The following is a 27,128-nucleotide window of genomic DNA, read 5'->3' as shown; positions in this document are numbered from 1 at the left end:
AGAAAGGGAAACTACAAGAAGCATACATCCATAACTGATTCAAGGATTAGAATAAATCAAATATACAAGCATCAATACGCCACAAAGACACATGCATATAGAAGAACCTCAAATGCTTTATTAATGGAAGAAGTAAAGTTCTGAGAGTGTTACAACCATAAGAGGCCCAATCCAGCAACACTTCCCAGCAGAAAGAAATCTCCTCTTCACCTCCTTCAAAGCAATCACCCAATAGTTCTATACTCAAACCAACAGCACTTCCTTACATTCACAAGATTCCAGCCTCCATAGACCTCATGAGAGAGCTCTATATATAGGAGATTTGGAGAAAGGATGAGTGAGCTTGAGTTTGGCATGAAGCTGACTAGTGTCCTCTCCCACTTCAGTTATACTTCAGTTCTTGAGTCCACTTGGAGTTTCTTGCTTCCACTTGGAGATCTAGATCCTCTTACTCATCACAAGGCGAATTCCCTGATCCAAGTGTCATTTTGGAAGCTTCCTGGGCATTTGACACCTTGCAGAATGACTGTGCCACTTGGCCAATCTCGCCCAGCGCAGGTAGCCTTTATTAGATTTGACATTCAGCGCAGGTACAAAGTGGAGCAGTTGACATTCAGCGCAGATGCTCAGTGGAGCAGCTGACATGATCCAGAATTAGCTTGTTTTTGAGTGTTTTCAGGTGGAGAACTGATTTTCAGTGCTGTGGTTTGCTGACCTTGTTCCTCTAGGGGTAGGAACAACATGTTTAGGGACTTTGGATCCCTTAGATTATCGACATTTCATGCTTCATGCTGTAAGGCACAAAAATGTCTATAACAGCACTGCTGGCGAACTTTGAGATCTCGTCCTTCATGAAGCCACCCGATACTATATGGCTGTGGGTGTGGTGTAGTTGGTAGGCCCAACCGCTTCACGACCTCTACTGAAATAAGGTTCTTTTGGCTGCCACTGTCGACAATGAATTGTAGCGGCGAACCCTTCACCCACATCTGTGAGTGGAAAAGACGCTCCCCTTCCTCTGGATTTTCGGGCTCATCTTTCTGGATCTTGGCGGTGGCAACAGTGGCACTGGGATCCGCATCAATGATCTGCTTCCCTTTGCCATTCCCCTTGTCGGGTTCTGGCTCAGGGTCGGAACATGCATCTGATTCGGAAGCCTTCAACTCAGCCACCAGCGACTGCTTGGTCCAACACTCGTGTTATGAGTGGGACTCTTGTGGAACTCACACCACTTTCCTGTGTCCTTCTTCGGCTTCGTGGTGTTGTTCTTTTCTTGCGGCTTCGACGGGTTGTCTTGGGTCACCCCACCTTGGCTTTGTCCTTTGGGCTTCGGATTTGCAGATCCAAAGTCTCGCTTCTTCTGTTTGAAATTTTGCTCGATTTTGACAGCATATCGGTATGCTGTGCCGAGTGAGGAGATGTTCAAGAACCCCATCTCTTCCTGGATGTATCTGTGTAGGCAGCCACGGTATTTGAGTACCAGATGCAGCTCAGTATCTTTGATACCCAACTGTGTGCGAAGGGTATGAAAAATGTTTGTGAACTCCGGCACATCTTGGTCTCGTCCCTGTCGCAGTGTGGTCCATTTGATGTATTTGTCCTCATAGCTTCCGACAGGGTAGTACTGCTCCTTGATGGCATCCCAGAAGTCATTCCAAGTGGGTGCGGCTGAAAATAGTGAGCCTGTACTTTCATCCTTCTGCTCGCAGTAGGTTTCCCACCAATCCTTGACGTGGGGGGCTGCTTTGAGAAGAGTGAAAACAATCTTTTCCCGACTTGAAAATTCGTGAACAGAAAAATACCCATCTAGCAGATTTAACCATTTATCTACGGCATCTGCGTTTATCTGACCCTCGAATATGGGGATTTCAAAATTAACTTGTACCTTAAACGGTGTGGCGTTTCCAGAGTTGCTGTTGGAAGCCGATGCGTCGCCTTTGGGTAGCCGCTGAAGGATCTGTGCAAAGCTATCCATCATCGCGTTCCTTTGCTGCTTGAGCGCTTCTTCGAGCAAGATTTTGATAGGATCTCCTGCCCCCTCGTCTTTCTTCTCATCCGCCATGGGAGGCCGTCGGGATTTGCGAGGTTGGTCTTGCAAAGGTTCGACCAGTTCAAGCCCTAACTCCTTATATCCTGACCTCGTTAGGGACATGCAAAGAAAAACAGAGAAAAAGCAGACTGCTCTGATACCACTGATCCGGATTTAAACAGGAACGCAACACATTACAGAGATAACCATATACAAAAGATGCAACGGAAATAATGCTTCATTTCATTAATGGAAAATACTGAAATATGCTTACAACCAGAAATGGAAATCAATCAGCTAGGGCGATGGTAGCTTATCTCTGAGAAGAGATGTGGCGGCTACATGCCTCTGAACTGTTCTCCACTGTGTTACAATGAGGCTCGAAGGCCTATTTATTGTTGATAAACAATGGAAAACCCTTAACATTCCGAAATCTAACCCTAGAAGATGAAACGCCAAATTGTGGGCCCCGTTTGGGTAAATTGATACATCAATTTCCCGGGGTCGTAACTTTGGCATACGATCTCCGTTTGACATGTACGATAGCTTGTTAGAAAGATCTATCCGAGAACTACAACTTTGGGAGGCAACATCGGTCGATGGACCGATGTTGCCCCAGATTCCCAAAAAAACGTCGTTTAGGGCCTCAAAACGGCTCCGGAAGTTCAGGACCCGAAAAACTGCTAAAAATAGTAAACTGTGCTACAATTTTAGGAAAGTGAAAAAGCTGAAAGAGATAGTTGTGGGGGTCCAAATGGGATAGGTGGGTGGCCACCAACATCCACCTGGAGCACCGCATAAATGTGTTTTCTACGTAGAATCCAGACAACTCCTCAGCTTCATCGTTTCCAAGGACAGTATTTGCCTTGATCCACTGAAATTCAAGGCCATTGTAAATTTACCCCCTCCATCTTCACTGCACCAACTCTAGAGCCTGCAAATAAAGGCCAACTTTCTCCGTCGTTTCATACCCAATTATGTTGGGCTAGCTACATGATTTACCTGGTTGTTAAAACAAGGAGTGCCCTTTGTTTGGGATGAGGTGGCCCAAAAATATTTTTATATTCTTAAAGCCGTCCTCATAAATGCTCCTCCGTTGCACCCTTCGAATTATTATCAAGATTACTTCCTTTACCTCACCGCAGCCCCAAGCACCATTGCTATGGTCTTGGTCCAAGACGACAATGAAGGCAACAAACATGTTATCTACTACCTTAGTCATAATCTCCTCGACACTGAAACACGTTATGCACATGTCGAGAAGTTGGCTTTGGCTGCCATCTAGGCTGTTCAATGCTTTCGGAACTACATCCTTCTGTGCATGACTACAGTGATTTCTGAATGCAACCCCATGACCTATATCCTAACTTGTTAGTTGCTGGGGGGCAAATATTCTAAATGGATTGTGATCCTACAAGAATGTGATTTGGTATTTACTACTACCAAATCTAAGAAGTCACTTGTTTTCGCCAAATTTATTTGTTCCCTTCCCTCTAAGTCTCTTCCTATTGTTGTAGATGAACAACTTCCGGATGAGACTCTCTTCCTAAGTAGCACCCTTGATCCATGGTACAATGATATCATCATGTATCTCCAGATGTCCACGTTCCGGTCCACGTTGACTAAGGATGATCGCCAAAGGATTTGATATCACTCCCAACCCTACCATATTATAGGCGATACTTTATACCGTGTCGGTGTCGATTTAGTTCTTTGTCGATGCGTTACGATCGAGGAAGCTGAAAGAGTTCTTAATGATTGCCACTCTGGGGCATGTGGTGGTCATATGTCTGGCTACGCTACTGGTCAAAAAATCCTTCGCACTGTTTATTTATGGCCGTCTATTTTCAAGGACTACATTCTTGTTGTTCGCAAATTCCATGAATGCCAAATTTACCAACGCAAGATGTGTGCCCCACCCACTCACCTACACCCTGTCATTACCATTGGTCCTTTTTCCAAATGGGGCATCGATTATATGACATGTAACCATCATTCGGCCAGGGGGCATGGCTATATTATCATCGTTGTGAATTATTTCACCAAATGGGCCGAAGCGATGCCTACATACTCTGTCGATGGTAAGACGCTGGCTCAATTCCTTTTCAACCATGTTATTTCCAGGTTCGGCATACCTCAATCCATTGTCATAGACCATGGCTCCCATTTCAGAGATTACATGATGGATGAGCTGACATCCGCATTGGGCTTGCGAAACGATGGCTCAAACCCATATTACCCTCAGGCCAACAACCAAGTTGAAGTCGTGAACAAGGTTTTGGTTACAATGCTTCAGCGTAGTATTGGGATGCACAAGTCAAATTAGCATCTCATGCTCTTTTCAGCTCTATGGGTTTACCGAACCTCAACCAAAGACACAACTGGTTTCACACCATTCCAGCTGGTCTATGGTCTGGAAGCAATATTACCGATCGAACGCGAGATTCCTCAAATTAGTTGTTGAACTCCTCCCCCAAACATCACCTCAGGAGGAATGCCTTTTATATTTAGAACAACTGGACGAGACTCGTCATCTCGTTGCCTTGTTCATCAAAGCATAAAAGAAACAGGTCAAATCCCATTTCAATCAATCGGTCTCCCATTGCGTGTCCTCTGAGGGTGATTTGATCTTATTATATGACCAAGCTAACGATAAGTTGGGGGAAGGAAAGTTCAAACCCATGTGGCATGGGACCTACATTGTGAAACGTGTTTTGTAGAAAGGAGCCTATGAGCTTATTGATTATGAAGGAAATCCTCTGGATAAGCCCCGAAACTAGCTTTACCTGAAGAAGTACTATGCTTAGGTCATCTTGCATGGTTACTTGTGTACATTAGTGTGTCATTCATTTTTGTGTAGTGTGGTTTTGTGTGTTCCTTTTCAAACAACTTTCCTGTTTACTATGCTTTTCTTGCTTTGCAAATGTCTGTGACTCCCCACATCAATTTCGCTGATGGTGCTTACCGTAGTACCCAGAACCTATCATCCGCGGCATGGGCTATTTATGACCCTAACGATGAATTGATTAACCTTCAAGGTATTTGTCTAGGTCACACAACTAACAACGTTGCTGAATACAATGCGGTCATCGAACTATTGTCAGAAGCCATTGCTCTTGACATTAGAGAGTTGGTTGTCAACCTGGATTCACAACTTGTCATCCTTCAACTCAATGGGCAATATTCCGTCAGAAACCCTCAAATATTGAGAATGTATCTCCGTATTCATATACTAGAAAGACATTTTGATTACATTACATATCTTCATATTCTTAGACGCATGAATACATTGATAGATGCATTAGCTAATTACGTGTTGGATAGACATTTACAAAACATGTGAAAAGATAAAACAAACCATTTGTTCCATAGAAGACAAGAAAATACAGCATATATATATATATATATATATATATATATATATATATATATATATATATATATATATATATATGGTGATAATGTTTGATACATCAAAACCCAAAAAAATAATATATGTGTCCAAAATAACATCAGCGGCTCACAAGGCTAAAAAATGTAAGTACTGGACCTAGGAACTAATCAGCATGGTGATCGTGGTAGCATGATACAGCTCGTGCAACACAAGTCAGCAATCGGTGGATCTGATCTGAGACTCCCACCGTGTGTCTTTGGTACTAACGAGGAATGTCTCCTACCCGAGCATACTCTGGGATACCACGAGTCAACCCCTCAAGGTTCCTCGTGATCTCCTCCTCGTTGTCACTCCCCTCCTGATAAGGAGCAACAGCATCAATCGAGCGGGGGACTCGCTTGGATATTGAGGACATCCTAGCAGGCCACTCTGGTCCAACATCTGCATTAACAAGAGAAATGTTATAAGCAAATATATACCAAAAACATTTTAAAAAATATCAAAATTAAAAAAGTTGATTTTTTACCTTCATCGTCAAAATCCTCTCCATCTGGTAAGGGCATGTCCAGATCTCCACGAAATTCAATGCCACTGTATGGCCAGTCCTCCACGACGATCTTCTATCATCGTAGCCATGAAAAGAATGCAGGTCTGTATGACATGTGCTGACCCCCAATGATCCTGGGCATCAAACGACTCCAGCGGGCCATCTGCGGATCATGTGGCATAGGAGGATCTACCTCAATCAGCTGATACTGGAACAATGGCACCAGTTCCAAGAAGAAGGTCACGAGTACAGATTCGAAACAAAATTGCTTCAGATTCCCTGCCTTAGCTTTGGACAGCTGGCCATTTATGTTGGTCTTCATGGCCTTTGCCCAGTTGAAGATCGTAGGTGTTGTACAGTCAATATCATATGGGAACTTCGACTTGTTGGTCTCATGCTCCACTTGGGACTCCGCCACTTTGTTGATGGTCAACAGAAGCACTCTCAGTGTCAGATCTCAAACACTGGAAATCTCAATCTTCCCACTCTTGGATTTCAGGGCCTTAGGGCAGTGTTCAGCAAGCAATGAAGATATGCTTGCCCCAATCGGTCGTGACCTGTATAGGTTAACTGGCTCCCCTCTTTGGGATAGTCCAGTGATGAATTATATATCTGAAGTTTCCAACTCCAGCTCCTGGTCACCAATGACAAATATTTCCCGATTAATGTCCCAAAGACTAATCAGGTATCGAAGCAACTTCGGTTGTGCCCGCATCCCTGGCATGTGAAAGAATTTGAGGAGCCCACAAGCCCTCAAAGCTCCCAAGCAATTTGGATCATTCATTGCCTAGGTGTCCACATCCTCATGCTTCCATTCTTTCTAGTCCACCATTTTCGGTGATTCTTTCCTGCAAAAGCCATTAATTTGAGTCAACAATCATGCTTGGCCCATAAATTTTGAGTTTTAATGGTGATGTTTTGAGGAAATAGGATTTTTTCTTATTCACGGAGCTGATGCACCTATTTTAAAAAAAAATGTGCTGACGGCGTGACTAGATTTCTTAATCATCCTCGGTCGGTGCGATTCCATGCCCAGAAGTTGTGTCGACCGAGGGTGATTTTTTTTTTTTGCAAAACCCCCTCAAAAAATCAAAATAAATGGTTAAAAATAGGAATAAAGGACACAATAATGGAGCTCAGAGCTTTAGCTCTTACCTATATCTAGGGGCTCGGCAAATGACCTCTCGGATATCTCGCAATCTGCTCCGGAACAATTAGGGAAAAAGTGAATAAAAAAGTTTTCACAACAAGGTAAAATGGTAAATGGTAAAAATATATTTATTTTTCTCCTTTTAATTCATTTTTTATTAGGTTTTTGTAAATATTTTAACCTATTTTGCCTCAAGAACTGGATAATACACTTTACCTTTTTTGTGCAGCAACAGGTGATGGATGTTCGATGATGATGATGAGTCACATTTCAACGTTTTTCTCGACTCATTAAGCTCATATGAAAAGATTGCCGAGTATTTTTCCTTTTTGACTCATAAAAGAGAATAAAATGGGGGGTCCGCTTTCAAGCTCTTTTCTGACCCTTTAAAAGTGAAAAGATGGCCGAGCCCTTGTCGTTTCGAACTTTTTAACGGATACGAAAGGTCATGCGCCCAGTATAAGTTTACCCCTTTTTCAAGCTGGGAGGCACTATTTACGAAAAAGGTACTCCTTGGTTGAAATGGTCAAGCAGTTCTCTCAAGTATCGTTTTCTACCTTTTCGAGCTCGAGAGACACAAACGTACGAAAAGGGACCATGTGGAGTTTTCTTTTACGTGTCTTTTTCAAACTCTCTAAACATGAAAACGATATTGAGTTACACCTTTTTCGGACTCGTTAAAATATCAAACGACATGGATTTGTCACCATGACGAACATGAGCTTCTCCTTCCTAGGGCTCCTTAAACTTACTAGGTCGGATTCATCTGGAGGATGAACTTACAGTGCAAGCAATGCTATCCCCTTCAAGCTTGGGATTAAAAAATAATTGGGGTACTTGCCAGAAACGGTGGGGGAAAATTTGGAAATCTATCAGTTGTGTCAGCAGCTCACTCTTGAACATGACACTTTCTGCTTCATTTTGGGTTGAGATATCCTCCTTTATATCGTTGACCTTCCTGGGTTGGGCTGTTCATTTTTTGCCTTCCATTTGATCTTTGCCACGTCATCATGACCAATGATCCTATGGATCCAAAAGCTTCCAAACTTCTAGTTGTGTCGCCGATATGTTCAAGAGTTGTCCTTCTGCAATTACATTTACCTCTGATTCTCTGTATCACCCAAAATAATTTTACATCCTTTCATCTCGTGTCGATGATGTGGGAAACATTATGGCCCTCCTTCGACACGGTTGTTTCCCGTCGACTTCAGCTCATTATCCGGGCAGTTGACTGAGAGACTCCCTTCCAGTACCTTATAGCTTGCATGCCCTAATGGAAAGTTCTTCACACTCAATGACAAGTTCACATCATTGGCTTTTGATCGAGTGATTTCATGGGTGTTCGACTTCAGTTCCTCTATTCACATTTCGTGGATTGTGCTGATAGTACCTTCAGGACCATTGTCATTATTGGTGGTTTCGCTTGCGCTTGTTAATACTTTACATCATTGACTGGTAATCAAGCGACTTTTTAACATGTTCGACGTCAACACATCTATTCACATGTTGGAATTTGTACTTTGATCAGGTCATGTTGGAGCGAAAGACCCTAGGCTCAGATCACAAAATCTAGGTCGTGAAGTGATGTGACATAGTTACGTTGATATACATGTATCTTTCAGATGGATGGATGTGACCATAGCATGAGTTATTATATGTGATCCTTCTCATTATTGGATGGTTGTGACCATGCCTTGGTTTCATTATGATCCTCTTTGACGGATGGTTGTGCCCATACCTGGATCCAGTTACATGATCGTTCTCTGGATGGCTGTGTCCATGCCCCGATTCATGTATCATTTGACAGATTTCTCAGTTATGTATATGTATCTGTACTTGCTTGCATGTTTTCCGACAACAGACTACGGTTCCCCGCACTGATTCATAAAGCATTTCATCCCTCACTCTAGTTCGACCTTCACGCTTTAGGAGGCATCTGTTACACAGCATTTTGTCACTGTCCCTGTACTCCCCATTCCTTGATCCTGGAGGACCTATACAGTGAATCCTACATGCTTTCTCTTCATGAAGAAACCCCCATTGTGTCCCTCTTCATGATCGGATCAATTCCCTTTTGCACCATTTCCCATGAAACTTCTGTTTTGCCCAGTTTACAAGACCAGCGCTAATGGCCCTTGTCTTCCCTACGCCAATGTACAGAGATTAGCACTATCCCTAGTGCCGACCAGAGTGATTGAGCTGTGTTCCAGTCGCACTGGTCCTGTTATGGAATTTTTTTGAAATTAAGAGCTGAAGCTTCCAGCTCTAGAAGCTTCGTGATAGAAGTCTGGTAAATTGTTTGGCCGGATGGGGTCGAGGATGTCAGTTTGGGCTCCTTTCCCCTATAATGATGGAACTACGGATAAGACCTTCTCCCATGAGAAGAGGATCCATCTCCCATCCATTCATCTTATATAAACCTCCCTTCTTCCAAAGCAAAAGCTAGTGTTAATGTTGGTGTGTTAGTGCTATTTTGGCTTGGAGTAAACAACAAGCTATTCATAGTTGTAGCTATCTAGTTGTGTGAGGGAGAAGTGTGATTTGGTTTGGAGTGAAGCCTAAATTAAAGAGCCTTAAAACTATTGTTGATTGAGGTCATCATGGAATGCTAGTAGAAGTGTGTGGGAACCTGGTCTTGTCAGAGGATAACAACAACTTCAAGACAATGGTCGTAATCTCTTCTTGATTCAATATATATGCAACTATCAATTGATTTCCTACATGATTTGTCATCTTACATATTCATGGCTTAATGTTTCTTGACTTGTTAAGTAGGTTTAATTACAATTTGCCTATTATTATGGTTTTTGTTTGCTGTCGTTTACTTTTTTCAGGTGCTTGAAGAAAGAAGTGAGAGATAACTGGAGTGAGCAAGCACGAACATCATCAAATGGGATAAGCGCACTAAGAGGTACGCCCTCTTAATTGGTTCTAACCTAAGGAAATCTTCTATAGAATGTATTAGTTGTGGCTAGACCCATTATCGGGCTAGAGGAATTTTTTTGTGTCTACACTTATAATTTTACTTCACCACAGTTAACAACTTAGTTAAATGAGTGTCATGGGTATTTAATGTGGGTTATACGACTTGTTTTCAATAGCAATATTTATCAATCTCATGACACCCATGATTAATGTCTTGACCATCTGTTCATTGTTATCATATCTACTTTCATTGTTATCATATCTAATTTATTGATGTTTCTTGATCCTTAAGGTATATTTATTTAATTCTCTGTTAGTCTTGTGAGACACTTGGACTTGTGTCTACTGTTGATCTTCCCACCGCCTAATCCAATAGTGTAGGTTTCAAAGGGGCAGTTAAGGGTAACCAACTTGCCCCAACTCCCATTGTTCGATTGCTCATTATGTCGCTTCACTGTAAGATTCTCATTTCTACAACTTACTCTTACTACGCTAGGTTTTTCTGTCATTTCGCGGTTTTAGGTACTTCCCTCCTCCTTACCAGATTAGTTGAGCTCTGTTGTTTTTACAGGACTACAGTTGTTCCCTCTGTTGGTTTGTAATAGCTTCCTTTTTCCTCATGAATGAATGGCATGGGTATTTAATGTAGGTTATACGAATTGTTTGCAATAGTTGTTTATTAATATGTGACACCCGCGATTAATGACTTGACTGTTTGTTCATTGTTATCATATCTACTTTCATTATTATCATATCTACTTTATCGATGTTTCTCGATCCATAGTGTACATTTGTTTAATTTGTTGTTAGTCTCGTGAGACACTTGGCCTTGTGTTTATCGTTGATCTTGCCACAGCTTGATCCAATGGCGTAGGTTGCAAAGGGGCGGTTAAGGGTCACCAACTTGCCCCAGCTCCCATTGTTCGACCACTCGTTCTATCGCTTCACTGTAAGAATCTCATGTGTACAACTTACTTTGATGGTGCTAGATTTTTCTGTCATTTCGTGGTTTCAAGGACTTTTCTCCTCCTTACCGAATTAGTTAAGATCTGTTGTTTTTACAAGACTATAGATGTTCCCTCTACTGGTTTGTAATAGCTTCCTTTTTCCTCATGAATGTTACAAGTAACAACAAGGTTTCACAAACTTCTTCATAGTCAGTTAAGAGCGAGAAACTAGTATCTGTCCACACAGGTAATAACAAATCTGATGTTGAGTTCCTCCTAAATATTTTAATAATATTTTCCTTTTACCTTCGCTAATAAACAAGATAACCAAATTTTAAGAGGCTTGAGGCCAATCATCCAGGGTTCAAGTTCACTAACATGTATTAAGCCTTGGAGCATATATATATACATTTTTTTCTCCTTTTTACAAGGTTTAACCCTCGAGCACAAGACTAACTAAACCTTTTGGTGGCCAAAGGTTAGGTCTTCGAACTCTTCCATTGCTCAAGGTTATTTTGGTTGAAGGCTTGCGATTGAGCTCAGGAGATGGACTCACACAATTTTGTGCTTTCCAAGTTTCGCTTAAACTCACTCTTGAACTGTGCAAGGGTTTCTGGGAGTTTTTCTTTTCTGGACCTAAATCTTTAACACTTATTCTTAATAAAAACATCCTAAGGGTTTTCGACAGCCTTAAGGAAACCCTCGATAGTCTTTGTATGTTTAAATATTGTAAATATTATTAGTGCAATTAGTTACCATGATTTGAATAAGGGTTTTCTTTTGTTATAGTTGTAACTACAACCAAGACTTTTTCAAGGGTTTTCTTCTCTAATTCAATATAAAATTTTCCAAAATATCTTTTGTTTGTTACTGTTGTGCTCCGGCGGCACTAGATGATTAAATTATATCCATGGGTATGTACAATTATTTGTTGCTACAGGGAATTTATTTAGTTCCTTTTATTGTTTACCTACTTCTTTAAATTTTAACTTTTGTGCATGCATGTACAAAAATTCCTTTAATTCCCTATATTCCATGAATTCTTGTTAAATGAAAACAAAAGACTTTCTTTACGATTCTTAATATGTTTGAATATCAGGGTCATGATTCTCGCAACGTGAAGTTTTATGCACATTTTCCTTATTCTCTAGTTTTTTGGCTTGCCTTATGCATATATATTCTGTAATGTGTGGTCAGGTGTAAATTTCTGTCCGCATTGGTAATTTCATGTTTACATACAATTCATGCTACGATGGAATTTAAGGTGATCAACATTGAATGGTTCCCTTTTCGGTACCCAGCAAAGGGACGGGGCCTGAGCCACTCGGGACATGTCTTCTGCCCTTAGGGTATCTAAAACAAAGCCTATTAGGTTCTAGATTTCTCTTTAACAAACCTTGGTTTGTTAGTTTAGAGCTTAACCAGAACGCATGTCCTAGGTTTCCTTGTTTGTTTACTATTGGGTCTCCAACCCTTTTGTACTTCTAAGAAGAGTACCATCTCAGGAAGTCTTTACTCACATTTTAATTACAGGGTTAGAGTCCCTCTTCCATGAAATGTACTATTGTCTTACGATTACCATACCCTACGGAAGTTCAAAGATATATTTCCATTCATTATTCAGACAAATTAAATACATATTTTGACTGTATTGAGCACAAATCCTTCTTAATCAGCTCATACCATCACAAAATTTAATTGAACACAAAGCCTTCTTAATCAACTCATAATATCCACAGTCATAAAGACAAACTTTGTTTCCAAAATTTTCAACAAAAGTAATAAATCATTTCAATATTTCTACAACATATACAAAATCTAATAAGTTCTGAAAAGAAATAGTTGCACTTCTCTGTTTTGTTCTTGACTAATCAAGAAACTCAACCAAGAAAATACTACTCCTCCCTACCAACGAGAACGATGATTGCGTCTAGTTCTCCCCCAAGCTTCTAAACTTTCAGAATAGTCAATTGAATAGTGACCTATTAAGGTCAGTTCACAGGCAACAAGACCCAGTCCAGCCTAGAACTTACAGACTCCTATATGTCTTGGAGTTTTCCACTCGCTCAAGTCCAACTCAAGAAATACTCCTCGAGCAATGTCATGCCACACCTTCCTACCATTTTGTTCCTTCTTCTCTCTCAAGATGTATTTCTTTTTTATTTTTCCTTTTGTGAACCCCTTATTTTCCCACTAAGATATTTTTATCTCAACTAAAAAACGAGAGAAAATAAATATCTCTAAATTTGTTTAGAATTGTTTAAAATATTTTCCATAAATTCCAAGACTCATCACAATTTTCTATTAAACAAAATAGTAAAAATAAACTTTTTAAACATTTAAAATTTCAATAAGCTTTTCCGGTAAGCCTTCAATGACTAAAATCTCACACAATAAAAATAAATGACAATAAATAATAAGTAAAGTATTTACAGTAACTGAGAATGTTATAGATACATTACGTTCAATCAATCTATTGACTTCGCCTCATCAATATTTATAAACATTAGGTTATCCATTTCTCTCACCTTTTCACAATTTTTCAGGTAAAATTAAAAATAATGATTATACTCTTTTGAATTTTATATCAAAACTACATTTAACTTTAATTAAAGATAAAAAATTATATTTATTTTTGTTATACCGTATTCAGAATTTCATTAATTTGTTATTAGTTTTGGTGTGACTAAAAAAATTAAAATCTATGTAAAGTTTAATATTATGAAATTAAATTTATTATTTTTAAATAAAATTTATTTATATTTAGTTGAAATGTCTCTCCTCTTATTGTGTAATGATGGCAAGAATTGACTTTTGTTTACTCTATTATTAATTATTATGTACTATATCACTAATTACTGTATACAATAAATATAAATAATTTGAAAAATAACATTATACATTAATTACTATGTACCATACACACAAATGGTTTGTAATTAAATTCAAAAATTCCATTTTCTCATTAGTGTAAAGTATTGAATAGAGCATTTTTATGGGTTTTATCTTTCAATTTACAAAAAAAATATTTTAAAAAATATAAATTTGAAAAAATATGTAAAAATAACGTGTACAATTTGTAACTCTCATTATATCAATCTATACTCTAATGACATGACATGTGTACTATAATATGAGCATTATATAAAGAAGTTGCCAACATTCAATATTAAATAAATAATTATTAACGTGTTATCATTTTCTTCAATGTCAATTATATATATATATATATAGTCTTTATCTACCAAAAAAATGTTCAACTATATTTAAAAATTAATAAAAAAAAGTTAAACAAATATTCATACAACTAATTTTACAATTTATTATTATTTGGAGTACATACAACACATCATGACATTGAAATATTTTATTAAACTAATCCATAGGGCTAGCTTGTTAAATCATAAAAAATATGAAATATATACCAATCTTCTTTGCTACATAATAACAAATAAAATCAAGTCTGATTTGATCCCTCGTCCAGTCCTTCAATGAATGATGATATGAATATACGTGCAATTTAATTACTCTATTATATTATTTTATGAATTTCCTTTTGGGTAGTTTGGTAAATAATTTATAATAAAATTGTATTTTTTCTTTATTAAAATCGTATTTTAAAATATAGTAATTTATTACTGTGAAGATTTTTTAAATAATGTAATTTTATTATTTTGAAGATTTTTTAAATATTAGTTACTATATTTTGATATGAAAATTATCAATTTAAAAACTTCAATTATGTTAAGGAGTTGGTGTAGTCTAAATATGGTTTTAACAATTTAAATGTCTCTAAATAATAATTTTTCGAACCACAAATCAAACATGATGTAATCTCAACAAAACAGATTACAAAACTCAGAAAAATTAACTGCAAAGAATATATATATATAGATAAAATTCTTTTAAAATATTTAAAGTTATATACCTATGGAGTTCAAATTTATAAATTTACTTTTAAACTATCTACTTTAAAAATAGAAACAAAAACAAAACAATATACGTATGCAATGTGCACGACAAGTGTTTATGAACAGCGTCAATATTTGTTTGGTGTATCGAAGTTCGAATGATGCGGAATAAATAAATAAACAATTGTGTCATTTTCTAGGGTTTCTCTAGTTGTGTATGAAATAATTTATAATAAAATTGTAATTTTTATTACTATGTAAAAATATAAAAATAACTTTTCCATGTATATATAATGATACATGTTATGGATTTCAAATTTATAATATATTTTAGCACTACCTACTTTAAAAATAAAAATAATATATATACGTATATTGTTATGTGCACGACAAAATTCTATGATCCAGCGTGAATATTTGTTTGGTGTATGGAAGTTCGAACGATGTGTAATAAATCAATAAACAATTACAAACACTGTCAAGTCACTTCGCAATTCGCGTAGGGAAAGACAAACACTCGTAGCACAGTGGTTGGTGTGGTCAGTGGGAAGTTTCACTGTGGTTGGATTTTCTTTTTGATGAAGGTTGTGATGAAGGGATCCTTTCGACTCTTATTGTGCATTTTACTTTCACTTTCTTGTAAAGGAATTTTCTTCTGTGTCGACTCTTATTGTGCATTTTACTTTCACTTTCTTGTAAAGGAATTTTCTTCTGTGTCTTTTTCTCCCTAATTAGTTAAAGGTTCAGAAATATGCATAACGAGATTGTATAATTATGGTCATTGGTAGGCCTTTTCACTCTTCTCCACAATATCCTGTCTTCACAATTCTAAGAATGGTTGATTCAGTGGATGAATCAATGGTGGTTTTATTTCCGGAATCGTTTCGACCCTTATTACTATCTCGACATTCCAGAGTTTAAGGGCAATCATGGTGTGACTTCCAATGAGGTATATCACAATGTGGAGCTCTACTTGCCTCGCCTCGACACCATTGAGGGCACCAAAAGACTCACTTTATTTCGCTCCAAGGACTCCACCACACCAGACTTCTGTCTAGCTTTCGATGAGGCGGTGATTGACTGCTTCATGGGAAACCCCATTTGGTGGTCTTGCCATGTCAATATCATGGCAAGGAAGACCAGTTTGAGAGCCATTGGTTTACCCTAAATGTGGCCAAGCCAAGCAAGTCTTTTTTGTCATGATATTTTGATCACATCGCAAGTTGTGCAGCTAAATTGGAGAGAGCGAACAACACCAGAACACTGTATACCAATAATAGATACAAATGGGGCAGCAGACTAGGATGGACTGGTGTTACATTCAAGCATCCCTCTTCTTTCGATTCTCTGGCCCTGGATCCCATGATGAAGGCCAAGATCTTAAGAGACCTGGACCGGTTCACGCAAGGAAAAGAGTTTCATAGCAGAGTTTGATGTCCATGGAAGCGAGGGTACCTTCTCTATGTTCCTCCCGAAACTAGAAAATCCAGTCTCGTTGCCACCATAGCCAATTATATGAAGTACAACGTGCACGACTTGGAGCTCACAAAAGTCAAAGACAATGAAATTTGCACGTTGCTCATACAGACAACCAACAAATCACTGATTGTTATCGAGGATGTCCATTGCTTCTTGGATTTAAACAACAGGCTTTCCAAGCCTCTGAAGCCCAATGGAGGAGCAACTGATGATGAAGAGAGAAACGTAAGCCAAGTTACTCTTTCAGGTATTCTGAACTTCACGGATGGGCTGTGGTCGTGCTCTGGAGCAAAACACATAATTATCTTCACAACCAAACACAGGGACAGGCTCAACCCTGCATTGTTGAGCCCGGCATGATGGACATGCACATACACCTCTCTTTCTGTTCTTTTCCTGTATTTTATTATAAATTGTAATTACTTCTGCATGCTAGAGTTGGCTAAAATTAGAGAGTGAGTTAACTGAGTATTGAGTGTTGAGTGTTGAGTCAAGTCGAGTGATGGATGAAGAGTTAAGTGCAGTGCATATTTAGAGTGTGAGTTAACTGAGGTAAGTGTGTGCATGTCAAGTATTTTTAGGCAATTTGCGGTTGGAAAAGGTTAAATACCCTTCACTGGGTTCATTGTAATAATCAAGTTTTGTGTGTTCAATAGAAGAATCGCAACTCGAGTGTTTTATGTGTTAATTTGTGTCTAAGTTCCTCTGCTTTTCCAACAAATTGGTATGAGATCTAGGTTACAAAGAGCCACGGAGAATGGATTAGGAGTCGTCCATGTCAGAGAAGAGTGAAATATGTTTTTCCTCTTGTTTGAGCTATAACGCACCATACAGTGGTATTCAATGCGTTATAGTGCTTGTGGGCTTAGAAAAGAGCAACGTTAAAGATCACAACCTTACCATATTTTGGTGACACACGCATCAAACTTACGATTGTAGTGTTAGGAGACTAACGCGGGACTTCACCTTCATGAAGAACGTTAGTACGTAGGCCTCAAGCAGTCACAACCGCGTTAACCAAGTCAAGAGTAATTTTTCACGAAAAATTGTTTAAAGAGTCACGCGGTGAGAGTTGACTCGTAATTAAGGAGTCACTTAATACATAAAGTTTTTTGAGTGAAGATTGTGCCTTACGGGGGCGCATATTAAAAATCATATTTTTTTGGGGGGTAATATGGAAGATAGCCTCATGTAATCAGGAAAGAAACTATAAGACAGAGGAATGACAGTAGTCATGGGTCACATAGCGCGATTGAATAAGACTAAGAAAGAAATCGAAAAGAAGAGGCAAAGATTGTTGTCGTGTTTAGAAAGGTTTAGGGCGCAACCAAGTAACTGAGAAGTCTAGCAAAAGACAAAGAAGAATTTGATGCAAGGGGGAGTGACATGCAGCAACAGGTTATGTCACAAGAAAAAAAGCCAGTCGCAGATATGAGAGTAGATAAGAAAGACTCTAAGAGGACAACAGAGCTTGGAGAATCCCACTCAAAAGTGGATGAATGGTTGTCAAGACCATAAAATTGAAACCCATTATGCAAGCATGCATATGGATGAAGAAGATGCAAAAAACATTGCAAAGAGAGAAGTTGAAGCCTCTGTGTGTGAAGCAGAGCAAGAACATATAAATATTCAAAGACTCCACTGTAACGTGGATGGTGCAGATCATGGTGAATCCCAATGTGATGAGACACATGTGGATGATGACTACAAAGTTAGATGTGAATTGGTGAATCCAGCGGCAACTGATGGATTTGGTGAAGTAAAAAACTGTCAATTAAATTGACAATGAGCACATGCATGCTCATATATCCCACCATAGTGTGGATAAACATTATGTTGATGATATGTGTGGTTTCTTTTTTGAAACATGGATTTATTGTGGAAATATTGTAAGTGTGAATTTTGATGAAAAATTGAAGGTTGAAGCTGCCATTGTAGCAGCAAGATATGAAGTAGTTGGAAATGCTCATGGAGCAGTACATGATCTAGCAACAACTAATGATCAAGAAGAGGATAAGTGATTGAAGAGTTTTTGATGAGAATATCCACCTACCACATAATGGTGGAAGATAGTTTCAATGAAGTTGAAAAGAAGGTGGAGAAGGAAGATGTAGAGAAGGAATCTCTCGCTTAAGAGTATAATAAATATGTTTTTAACATTGTTTTTGAATATGCAGGTGTTCAGAATAGCATGAGCGAAAAAGTTGAAAACAAGGTTGTTAATATATTTGATGCAGATTTGAAGCTCATTGAAGAATGGATTCATAAACCAATAGAACAAATTCATGTGTGTCTTAAAGCAGCAGCTAGAATAAAAGAATTGAATGAAATGGTGAATATTGTTCTTGAGTGTGAAGATTACAAGGAAAAAACAACAATACCTGATGATGAAAGTGAAAAGAATGATATGGATATTTCTGAAGACAAAGATGAATGCATTGAAACCATTTTTCAGCAATGGAGTCAAGAAGAGATAAGATTTTACTATCAAGAAATATGGCAGAAAGAAAGTCAAGTATATGAAGCACAAGGAGCAAAGGAAAGAAGGCAATTTAAAGATGAAAAGTTGTGGCAACAGTCCATGGTTGAACAAATATTTGAAGAGGAAGGTGTAGTAGGCAAGATGAGATTTTGTTTCAGCACAAATTCAAGAAAAGTCAAAGAAAAATTGCAGCGACAACAAGTAAAATAATATGGAGCCTATAACAAGAACACACAACGAGAATGAAGAAATTTTGAGGATATAAAATTTGGAAGTAGAGAAAAAAAATGCAAAATTGTGAAAGTCTTGAGTCATTGTAAGCCTCGCTGAGACATAGACCAACAGGCATGTTTGAGTGATGATTGAGTCAATTTCTATTGTAACTCTAACAAGCATAGTTAAATCAAATTTTGTGTGATCAATAGAAGAGTCGCAACTCGTGTTTTGTGTGTGAATTTTTGTTTTGTCTCCTCTACCTTTCCTAATTACCACTGTATGCCAAAGTTGGCTAAAATTAGAGAGTCAGTTAACTGAGTGTTGAGTGTTGAGCGTTGAGTCAAGTCGAGTGATGGATGAAGAGTTAAGTGCAATCCATATTTAGAGTGTGAGTTAATTGAGTTAAGTGTGTGTTCATGTCAAGTAATTTTAGGTGGGTTGCTAGGTAGAAAAGGTTAAATACCCTTCATCAGATTCATTGTAATAATCAAGTTTTGTGTGATCAATAGAAGAGTCGTAGTTCGAGTGTTTTGTGTTAATTTGTGTCTAAGCTCCTCTGCTTTTCCAACACATTCAAATGGCTTGCTTTCAATTACTTGCAAATTGAATATCACCCGTTGTTTTTTGTGGTGGAGGATAAAATGTCTGGAGGTGCTGAAATGACTCTTGCAATGATCAGGTGCACCTCACTCGTGTTTGTGGGAAACATTCTCAGTCGAATGATGCCAACTTGAACATTGGATCGGAATGGAACTACCTACTATTTTCATAAAATCACATTATTACTAGCTGTATAGAAAGAGGTGGAGTGAATACCGTGTGCTGCTGTAAATACATAACTACTCTATACAAGTCTCGGAGAGTAAGAGCTCTTTGGAGAGTCATATTTTTTTGTTTGGAGAGTAAGAGTAATTAGTGCTCAAAATTCAAAGTTCTCAGATTGGCTCGAAAACTATATGGTGCATCTGTCTCGTCAAAACGATCGTAACACAATTCATTTTGTCGAAAACAGAGTCCGGATGAAGGAGAAAAAGACTGCTATTTGTTTTCCTAAACAACTAAAGAAATTGCAAAATGGGACAGAATGATGACATGGCAGTCCAGTGAGCAAGGAGAACCTTCTTCAGTTTTCTACCAATGGGGCTATGACAAGTGTCACCTCTTGCTTCACCAGTTTATCTCAGGGAAGGTGAAATTGTCTAGTTGGCTCCAAGGTGCAATTTGATTTTTTTTAATTATATATATATATATATATATATATATATATATATATATATATATATATATATATATTATATATTTTATATTATATGGTATTTTTAACTATATATATATATATATATATTTAATACCAAAGTTCGCATATTATTTGAAATTCCGCAAATTATTTGAATGGCGCATTGGTTAAATGTCAAATGGTCAATGTAAAAGTTCGAATTTATTTAGAGCGGCAAAATTATATGAAGGACAGAGGGAGAATCAAACCCACAACCTCCCCCTCCCAAAATCCAATGCTTACCAATAAACCATTGCATTACATGTTAAATGGTGGTGAGAAACATATATTTAATGCGACCATGATCCGACGCGCAGGAGAGGAGGGAGCCAACCCCCTCTCCATACGACCATGTGTGAGAACCGAGGGCTAGGGCTAGGGCTAGTGCTAAGCGTGCCCCTAATCTCGCTTAGCAGTTAATTAATCCTGATTAACATTAATTAATATGAAGATTAAGTTGGCGACAGTTTTGGAGGCACGCCATGTTCGACGGAACTGTCAGTTTTGGCGAATTTCACTGGAGTCTCTCCTGATTTAGTGGGGATTCCTAGGAAAAATTGAATGAAGCATAACTTGCTCAATTTTCGACCAAATTGAGATCAGAAAGAAGTGTTCTTAGCTAATTTAGACCTTCTGAACACATTGGTGCAGGTATTAGGAGCCATTGAGCTTTTTAAACAACATGTTTTCCACATTGAGCTAATATAGAGGCCCAAGCCATGGAAGCTGGACCAAGGAGATGTAGCCGAGGAGGGATGACCTCCTTCATCAAAATATTGCGTTAATGTGTCTCTTTGATGGTTTGCTACATTGTACATGTTTTCTGTTCATTATTCATTTTTGAAGCTATTTTGTTCATGAATGTCTTGTTTAACTTAACGAAATTTACCCGTTTGTAAGCACCAACAACTAAGGAAACCTCAGCACAAAAAGAAAGAAGCAAGCACATGTTTATAAATCTATAATTGTTATTAGCACATCAAAAATAATCATACAAATATAGATCAAGTTGGCATCGGAGGCCAAGGTTTAATTGCTTGATTGCATGAGTTTGTGCAATTAGGATTTTAATGGTTGCAAAATTGTGATGCTTACAAAGTTAAAGTTACAGAGAAGAGAAGGGAATTTATTGGTTGCAACTCGTGAGGTAATGCCCAGAAGAAGGAGAGCCACAAGGCCACAATTTCCACCACCCAAATTTCCAATTCCAGCTGCACTTGAAACTCCTCAAGCTTTGCCTTCAACTGAGATTGAAGAGGTACAATCAATACAAATTTTTGAGCCTGAATCGATAGCCATTATGTCTGGAGAAGGAGACCCTAAAGGTCCCTCTTCAGAAGAGGAAGAATTCAAGAAAGTTTTCTTTGACTTAGATGGTTAAAGTCCTCTATGAAGAGAGGAACACTAAAATGGTTGGAGAGAGTTTTAAACCTCCACATGGAGAAGGAAGCTCAGAGGAAAAAAAAGATGAGAAGAAGTATTCCAAAGGGAATGGTGGAAAGCCACTTCTATCTCCACCATCATTTTCCTCATCATCTTCACCATCTCACACAACATCATCTTCCACTACCACAACTGCCCATACTCATTCTAAAACCCCAAAAGGAAAAACTCCATTACTGAAATTGGACATAAAATTCGAACTTCCCATGTACAATGGAGAAGTGAATGTAGAAAAGTTAGACAATTGGATTCGACAGTTGGAGGTATACTGCAGAATTTAGAACCTTCAAGAAGATGGCATAAAGATCTAATTGGCTTCACTAAGGGTAGAAGGAGCTACACCAGTTTGGTGGGAAGCAAAGACTCAAGAGGAAATGAGAATCCATGGTAAGATATCCATCACTTGGGTTGAATTTTTTTTCTGCAATTAAAAGACAGTTTTATCCTTTAGCCTATATGCAAAAGCCATTATGAGTTGGCAGAATTTTAGGCAGCTTAAAGGCCAAACAGTCCAAGATTATACACAATAGTTTAGGAAAAGGGCTTTGTTATTAGGAGTGAATTTGAATTCCCAAGATACACTGCTGAATTATATTGGGGGGTATACATTCCTATCTTATACACACTATTCTTATGTTCAATCCAAATAATTTGGATGAAGTATGTGTGCAAGCCACACATCTTGAATCTATAGGAAATAACACTTATGAAGAGGATAGTAATAAAAATCCACCTAAGGGTAAGGAGAAAGAGAAAGGAGGAAAATGGAAGGGAAAGAAAAATGCAAGTGTGAAGAAAGAATGGGATAAAATCACATGCAAACACTATTCCAAAGAGGGGCACGATGAAGCCCACTGCTGAAAATTGCATCCAGAAATGAGACCAAATAAGTTCAACAATAAATGGAAACAAAAAACCACTGTTATCACTCATGAAGATTTAAGTTCTGAATCAGATGATGAAAACAAAATCATTGTCATGGGAATCAAAGGAAAACAAGATATTTCAAGCACTAGTTCACAAAACTGTAACACTACTACTACTCCAAATGAAAATAGATGAATTGCATTATTTCGTGTTAGGGTCATATCTAAACAGACCAAGATTGACACACTCTTCGATAGTGGGTCACAAGCGAATCTAATCTCTGAAGACTTGGTCAACAGGTTGAATCTTGAAATTGTACCTCACCATAAACCATACCCTTTGGGATGGATAACAAGAGACACAAGTTTACAGGTTACAAGAAAATGTTTGTTTAAGTTTGCAATCATTGCAAATTTTGTTGACTAAGTAGAGTTAGATGTAGTACCGCTTGATATTTCAGGTGTGGTGTTGGGTAGTCCATATTTGTATGATCGGAAAGCAGTCTTTTACTGCCATGAAAACAAGTATCACTTGTTCAAGGATGGTGTGGAGTACATAGTGAGAGCCCATCACAAAAAGCTAAACATTTCATTGGTTAATGCAGAGAAGGCAAAAAGACTAGTGAATTCAAGTAAAAGTTTAGTACTTCTCATGTTCAAGCCAAATGATGATATTGTTTATGAAAATGTTGTTGCATGTAATGCAAGTTTCAATTTTGATTTGGTTGGTTCAGTTTATCAGAGTGATGAAGTATTTTAGGTTGTGAAATAATTGTCCTTCAAGGAGGAACAAACTTCACATGAAATATCTTTGTAGCAAGAGGTTTCTCTTTATTATGTTAGCATGCAAGGGTCACAAAATTGCAAAGTGTAGAGACACCAATGCAATGTAAAAGTTTGTTGAATAATCGGTTCATTCAATCGTCCCTTACGCCATGTTGTGCACCGATGGTTATGGTGCCAAAGAGGAATTGTAAGTATTTCAAGAAAGAGGACAAAAGGAATAGTTTTCATCAAAGAAAAGTTGTGAAAAGAGGTCAGTGCAAGAATATACATACCACCAAACAAGAATGGTTTGTATGGATTTTTAATGTTGTGTGTTCTTTATAGCACTTCTATTACATACATGTATTTGAATTATGACAAAAAAGAGTCATTTCTTGAAGAAATTGTCCACTTGGGTGACATAAACATGTTTAGAAAGTTTTCTTATGCACATGTCATCTATGAAGGAAAATTGTTTGATGTTTTGAAGATATCAAAGTACAAGTTGGGTTTCACTTCTTTGATGCATTTGGGCCATGATATTGGAGGAGGTAAGTTGAAGGCAAGCCTCTCCAAGTTGGATGCCATTGTTGATTGGTCAACGCCCAAGATCGTCATTTTGATAAGAGGTTTGTTGGGAGTAGCCCAATGTTGGAGGAGAGTTGTTGTTGACATTTCTTCTTTTGAAGCTCCTTAGCATGCACTGTCATGTGTGCGCAAAGTCTTCCAGTGGGAAGGAAAACAACAAGAGGCATATGTTGCTTCAAACCAAAAGATCAGTTCAATTATTTTTTATGCTCTTTCAAACTTGAAAGGTTCATTTGAGTTTTAAATTTATGCAAGCAACTTCATCATCTTATTTCATTCAGAATATTTCCTTGGTGTAAATATTAAGTTACAGTGATCCATGCACTTTCATATGGATACTTGTCAAAAATTTCACTTGGTTCGAAGGTACAAAAGAGGTATGAGCAACAAGTTCATTGTTATGCCTTTTAGGCCTATTGGTTATGTAACTGTTGTATTCAAGCGTCATTATGTTTTACATGAAATTTATGTTGAGAAAATTTCATACTTTCAAGATGTACAATCAGGCTTGAGTCATGTGAACCAAGTAGTGAAATTTGTCATCCATTTGCATTATATTTTGTTATGTCATCTTGGTAAGGAGGATGTTGCTTTTGATGGTGACATGGAAAAAACCACAAGATTTTATGAACCACTGAAAATGGTGCAACAAACAGTGCAAGATCAGATTGAAAAGGGCAAAGACAAGTGCAGGTATAAAACGGGGTCCTCAAGACAAGTGAATGTTGATTTCCTTAGAGAGGATCTAAAGGAAACAAATTCGTCAAAAACCAACTGGATCGAGCTTGGAAATGCGAGGGGGTTGTACCCTCATTTACTTGTCAGATAATAGTATATTTTGGGGTCTAAAAAGCTTCTGGTACGGAGGAATGATTAGGTGCTCAATATTTAGCTCAAAATTCAAAGTTCTCATATTGGCTCGAAAACTGTATGCTGCGTCCGTGTCGTCAAGACGATTGCACGCAATTCATTTCGTCGAAAACAGAGTCTGGATGAAGAAAAAAATACCTGCTATTCGTTTTCCTAAACAACTAAAAAAATTGCAAAATGGGATAGAATGATGACATGGCAGTCCAGTGAAAAAAGGAGAATCTTCTCTAGTTTTTGCCCAATGGGGTTGTGACAAGTGTCACTTCCGGATTCACCAGTTTGTCTTAGGGAAGGTGAAATTGCCTAGTTGGCTCCAAGGTGGAATTTGATTTTTTTTTAATTATTTAAATATTATTATATATATAATTTTATTTTATATTATATGGTTTTTTTAACTATATATTATATTATAATATTATATATATATATATATATATATATATATATATATATATAATATTAGTTTGAATGGCACATTGGTTAAATGTCAAATGGTTAACGTAAAAGTTCGAATTTATTTAGAGCGACGAAATCATATGGAGGACAGAGGGAGGGGGAATCGAACTCATGACCTCCCCCTCCTAAACTCCAATGCTTCCCAATAAACCATTTCATTACTTGTCAAATGGTGGTGAGAAACATATATTTAATGTGACCATGATCCCATGGTGGGAGAAGAGGGGGTTGGCAAAGAGGAGGGAGCCAGTCCCCTCTCCATACAACCACGTGCCAAAACCGGGGGCTAGGGCTAGCACTAAGCGTGCTGCTAATCCCGCTTAGAAGTTAATTAATTCTAATTAACATTAATTAATCTAAAGATGAACTTGGCGGCAGTTTTGGAGGCGTGCCCAGTTCGACGAAACTGTCAGTTTTGGTGGAATTAACTGGAGTCTCTCCAGATTTAGCAGGGTTTCCTAGGAAAAATTGAATGAAGCATAACTTGCTCAATTTTCGACCAAATTGAGATCAGAAAGAAGTGTTCTTAGTTAATTTGGACCTTCTGAACACATTAGTGCAGATATTAGGAGTCATAGATCTTTGTAAACAATATTTTTGCCACATTGAGTTAATATAGAGGCTTAAGCCATGGAAGCTAGACTAAAGAGATGTCACATTGAGCTAATACAAAGCCCTAAGCCATGGAAGCTAGACCAAAGAGATGTAGCTCAGGAGGGGTGAACTCCTTCATCAAAACACTATGTTAATGTGTCTCTTTGATGGTTTGTTGTACTCTACATGTTTGTTGTTCATTATTCATTTTTGAAGCTATTTTGTTCATGAATGTCTTGTTTAACTTAAAGAAATTTACCTGTTTGTAAGCACCAACAACTAATGAAACCTAGCACAAAAAGCAAGAAGCAAGCACATGTTTATAAATCTGTAATTGTTATTAGCACAACAAAACTAATCATACAAATACAGATCATGCAGACATCTCAGAAATTTTGGTAAGTAGCCTGGATGACCCACTCGAACTATTGAATGTAGTTATTTCAACACTTGATGAAAAGAAACCATCTACAATATTAGACTCCCTCGACAGACATGAAGCAATTGACGAAATAATTACGACATCTAATTTTCATGAAGAAGAGGGTCTCAAATTTCGGGGAAGGGGAGTCGAAGAAAAAGATGCAGAGGTTAAATTTAGCAACGGTTGTTGAAACATCTTTGAATGTCTATCATACTTTGATACTCTATATTATAGAATAAGCAATTCCATAGCTAGTGTTGAAATAGATCCATACTTCTTGTGCACGCTTGTCAATTTTGGATATACCGTGTTGTTTCAAGATTTTAGAAGTACAACATGGGAATCGACCAAAAGTTAACCAAATATGTATAAATCTCTGATCAATGGAAAAATAATAATAATAATAATAAATATTTTATATTATACATATATTTTGATTATATTTATATCCACAATGGTGGTGGGAAGCATTGATTCCTAATATTAGCACTCTTAATTTTGTGGATTTTTTATTACACATATAATCTTCACAATTAGATATAGTGGTTAGGTTATGATAATAAATTTGGGAATATTTTAAAAATTCAATAAATATAAAATTTCAGAATATTTTAAAAATTTAATAAATGTTCAAAAATTAGTTAATTTTATTCATATTAATTATATATTTTTAATTATTTTAAAATTTATTTTAAAAATAAAATTAAAAATCAACCACAAAAATGTAGCGTTAATAATTTATATATATATATATATAAGCTGCATC

General features: G+C 37.5%; 1 pseudogene; it reads left to right on the top strand.

The window, feature by feature from the left end:
- LOC149234147 (AAA-ATPase At3g50940-like) overlaps window positions 1–26,552 on the top strand; it is a 45,751-nt pseudogene extending 19,199 nt beyond the window's left edge.
- Window positions 26,553–27,128: the final 576 nt, after the last annotated feature.

Source organism: Pinus tabuliformis, chromosome 8 (assembly GCF_031772625.1).
Source record: "Pinus tabuliformis cultivar Carrire ecotype Pingquan chromosome 8, CPIR1, whole genome shotgun sequence".
Taxonomy (NCBI): Eukaryota; Viridiplantae; Streptophyta; class Pinopsida; order Pinales; family Pinaceae; genus Pinus; species Pinus tabuliformis.
The sequence above is the reverse complement of the archived record's forward strand: the minus strand, read 5'-3'. Positions and strand labels throughout refer to the sequence as shown.